Raw genomic sequence first — 4910 nt, forward strand, 5'->3', positions numbered from 1 at the left:
ACACGCCCGTGTAAAAATAGAAATACAGATATCTTAATTTACGTTAATATAATAGTTTGTAGGAAATCACTTATTATATTTGTATAAGCGCACCACGTTTTTCCGTGTATCTTTTGAACTCTTGCTTTTTTTTTGCATATTATTCTCTCTCTCTCTCTCTCTCTCTCTCTCTCTCTCTCTTCATGCATAACGATTCTTACGTTTGGTGTTGCATTTATTTAAAGATTGTTTACTGCTTTTATGCACAAAACTAAATAAAACAGGTCGAGTCTCTTCAGGTCGAAATGTGATCCGGGGAATTGACCGTCATCATAAAAATCAGGATGTAACGTAGAAAACGTTTAGAGAAGTCAAAACACAGTAAGTGCATGACAGAAAAATCAAGACAGCAATCACTTTTTCAAGCTGCAGCCAATTTTTATAATACGTATACTACTGAACAATTCAAGAATCTCAATATCTTAGATAATTGCTATACTATTTTTTTTTTCATACTGAAGGAAAGATTTTTCGTAGTGAAATCTATATTTGAATTTTCTACAGATAACAAATTAATCCTTCCTGTTGATATTACTAGAAATTGGTGTCTCTATCGAATAATTTTGAAAGAAAACTACCATATTAAACTTGTCAGCCAAATGATCAATATATTGTAAGATTAATAAAATAGATAGAAACTATTTGTGTACAGATTTTCATCTGTGTTTGACTTTTATTGTACTTTTCAGAAAGTTTATATTAAACAAAATTACTATCTTATCTTATTTGTGCTAAGTCAAATATTAAATGAAACAAGATATCTAAAAAATTTTAATCTGCAGTTAAGCATATGGTAAAAACATGTCCATATATTTGTTTGTTCCTATTTGTATTGTATTGCGTTTGATTTTCGCTATTTATTTGTTTCCAAAAAAAATATAAATGATTATTTGATTTTTTTGATCATACTTAAAAGTGTGGTTAATTTAGCAATGAGTGGGCCACCTTAAAACAAGTAAAGGAAATAATTGAAAAAATTTTAAGTATGTTTTACTAGTAATTAAAAGTTTTCTTAAAAACAAATCAAGCTTTTATTGAAGTGACAGGTTTTACGTCTTTCAAGGGATAGTAGTTTCTTTTATAAAGTTTTAAGATTATTTGTTTTATACCAAAGAAAAAAATATTCACCTTTTTGAAATCTATAAAGGCAACAATAGTATACCGCTGTTCAAAAGTCATAAATCGATAGAGAGGAAACAAATCCTGGTTACAAACTGAAAACGAGGGAAACACATCAACTGTAAGAAGAAAACAACGACACAACAGAAACACTCAAGGGAGCTCGCGGGTTTAAATCGTTATTTTTATACGCCCGTCAAAATTTTGACGGGACGTATTATGGTATACAAATGTCCGGTGTCCGTCCGTCTGTCCGTCTGTCTGTCCGGCGTAAACATGTCGCACCGTAACTTGAGAACCTCTTATCCGAATTTCATGAAACTTAATATAGTTGTTTCTTATAATAGTCAAATGATCTGTATACTTTTTGGTGAAAATAAGATTTAAACTTTTTGAGTTACGGCACTTTGTAACTAAAACAGGGGTGTGTTTTTTTTCACATGTCGCACCGTATCTCCAAAACTGTTCTTGACTATTGCTTAAAACTTTACACACTTCTTAGTTATATTAATCTTAATATCTGTATACTTTTTGGTGATGATTCAAAATTCAATTTTTGAGTTATTGAGTATTTTGTAAAAAAAGGGGGGTGGGTTTTTTTACATGTCGCGCTGTATCTCAAAAACAATTTATGATTATTGCTTTAAACTTTACACACTTCTTTGTTATATTAATCTAAAGATCTGTATACTTTTTGGTGATGACTCAAAATTTTATTTTTGAGTTACTGATTATTTTGTAAAAAAGGGGATTTTTTTTTACATGTTGCGCCGTATCTCAAAAACAATTTATGATTATTGCTTGAAACTATACACACTTCTTTGTTATATTAATCTAAAGATCTGTATACTTTTTGGTTTGATTCAAAATTTTATTTTAGTGATATTTAGTTTTTTTTTTAAACAGGTTGGGGGGGGGGGTCACATGTCCCGCCGTGTCTCAAAAACAATAAATGGTTATAGCTTAACACTTTCTAAGAAACTATTGATGATTGTTGTATAAAACTTCCGCACAAGACGTCGGGCGTATCATGCGCTCATGGCGCAGCTGTTTATTTTTAATTAATATAGGATTTCTTTATATTTTTCTATAAATGAACTTCATCTTATACTTAATAGAAAAATGAAATGAAAAATGGCATTTATGCACCAAAGGGAGATAATTTGAAGCTTTTTTAATGATATCTACATTTGTCATATAACACATCTGTTTTTCGTTTATTTTTGTGTGCATCAACTTAAGCTTTTTTGGTTGAATTGTTCTATATTTGTTATGTCTGGGCGTTTTGTAGCTTGCTACGAGTTTTTTCTTGCGACAAAATGAGTAATACACTTACTTGATACAGTGGTACTGAGTGAAGTAATGTGATCCAACGGACTGATCTATGGTTACAGTGACATATTTAGAGGTGCGCAGAGGGGCCGGCCTCTCCATTTTCTGGGGGAAAATGGTTGATAACATAGGGAATCACTAAAGCATGACCGGAACGGACCTACTATTTGGCAGTCTGTGTGCCTCTAAATTTCTGGATCCGCCACTGGGTTGAAAACTTACAAAACAGGGTGGAATAAATTATTATTGTTTAGAGAAGAATATCTTTAAAATGTATATTCAGACAATTCACATATGACCATCAGTATCTGACAATTGTCATAGTCAGAGATGGTCACGCTTTACTAGTTCATTCCCAGAGAAAACTAACAGGAACTTTTCAGCTCAATTTTTACCATTTTGTATGATTAGCAAATCTACAAAATATTGAATTTGTGTACAAATATACACTTGTCAGGTCTATATATTTTTTATATTTAAAAAAAAAATCCGTTTTCTTTTTAATGTTGTCAAATATTAAATAAAACTAAATAGTTATGTATTTTTGGAATCTGCAGTTAAGCCTCATAATTACGTTTCCAAGTAAATGTGTGTACAATCCGGTTCATGTTTTCAGAAAAAAAGTTTAACTTACAATTAACATGTTTGATGTGTACTATTAATTTGTTTTCAACGCAAATATATAGATATTTACTTGCTTTTAATGACACTTCAACTGTGGTTAGCTTATAATTCATTCGGTCACCTAAAAACAATAAACGGACATTCTCAAATACTTTTGGTATGTTTTTCTCATAATTAACAAAAAATACTCTGAAACGTACCAGCCTTCCGTAAAGTTATAAGTTATCTGTCGTTAAAACGATTTTCTGTCATACATGATGACAAACCATTTCATACTTCGTAACATATCGGTCATATATATAAAACCTTGAATAATATATTTTCCAAAAACCCACACGTATATTTCCACCAAAAAAAAAAACAACATCTAAAACGTGAAAAAAGTCGTAAGTCATGAACCATTGAGTATAACTTACGATTAATTTGAACCCATCAAAATTTTAAATGAAGTTTCATCGACACACTGAGCTACATTTTAATCGTGCTAGTTAAGACAAACTCATGATTATTCGCATTCTAGGTAAGTAACGACAGCTTTTACTACTATAAATACTGTATGATTGGCCGCGAATCAGAATATACAAAATTTTCGTGTTTTTGGCTAAATTTGACTGAAAATCAATTCCACAACATCACGAAATCGAAACGAGCACATCGAGGTAGGTTAAATTGAATTCTATTTGGTTAAAATTGTTGCATGTTTAAGAATTTAAATTAAAGGCTATCAAGAGCCTGTGTCGCTCACCTGACTTTGGTTTTCGAAATCATATAAAAATAGATAAAAAACATAATAGTTATCCAAAAATTGATTTAGGCTAGCTTTGGTTAAATATTCGCCCTGTAACTTAATAAAAATCATTGATGCCATGTTTGGATTCATTACATTCAGTAGTTTTCAAAAAGAAGACATTTGTATGTCTTTCCCCTATGGTCCTATCTTAAACCAAGTCTCCTTCTAGCTGCCATCTTGGATGATGGTTCCGCTTTAAAGTAACAACACTTGGTTAGTATCTCATGAGAAACATTCATGCTATGTATGTTTGGTTTCATTCCCTCTAGTTGTTCTCTAGGAGAAAACATTTGTTTGTATTTCCCATAGGTTCCACTGTTAAGCTTATTCCCCCGCTGGCGGTCATTTTGGATCATGAATCGGCTTCAAAGTAACATCAATTGGTCAACACTTCATAAAGATCATTTATGCCGTGTTTAGTTTCATTTCATCAAATGGTTCTCTAAGAGAAGACTTTTGTATGTAGTATCCTTAGGATCCTATGTTAAACTAAGTTCCTCAATAGCGGCTATCTTGAAGGATGGGCTGGCTTCAAAGAGGTAACAACACTTGGTCAGTATCCCATAAGAAACATTTGGTTCCATTCCATTCAGTTGTTCTCTAGAAGAAAGAAGTTCAAATTGTGAGACGACGACGATGACGGACGACCGACGCCAAGTGATAAGAAGAGCGCTAAAACACTAAAAATTCAAAGGTTTGCATCGGTACTAACTGGCTTTAGTATTCATAACTATTATCGTAGAGTTTGACGAGGTTGGAGTTTTATAAACACCTGCCGCTATAACGCTATTTTGCTGGGCTTGCAAATTTTAATCCTGCTATTATTTTTTCATGTCGTTTTATTCAGACATTTTGGGATGCAGATACAAGTTCCATAATTGTTGTTAGAAAATTGTTGTCTATATTTTAAAACGACTTACTAAATAGTAATATGGTTTATCGATGCATTTGGATTGTGTATCTTTGATTACTTCTTAAAATTGTAGTTGATGGACATCGAGTAAAT

The sequence above is a fragment of the Mytilus galloprovincialis genome, chromosome 11 (assembly GCF_965363235.1).
Source record: "Mytilus galloprovincialis chromosome 11, xbMytGall1.hap1.1, whole genome shotgun sequence".
Lineage (NCBI taxonomy): Eukaryota > Metazoa > Mollusca > Bivalvia > Mytilida > Mytilidae > Mytilus > Mytilus galloprovincialis.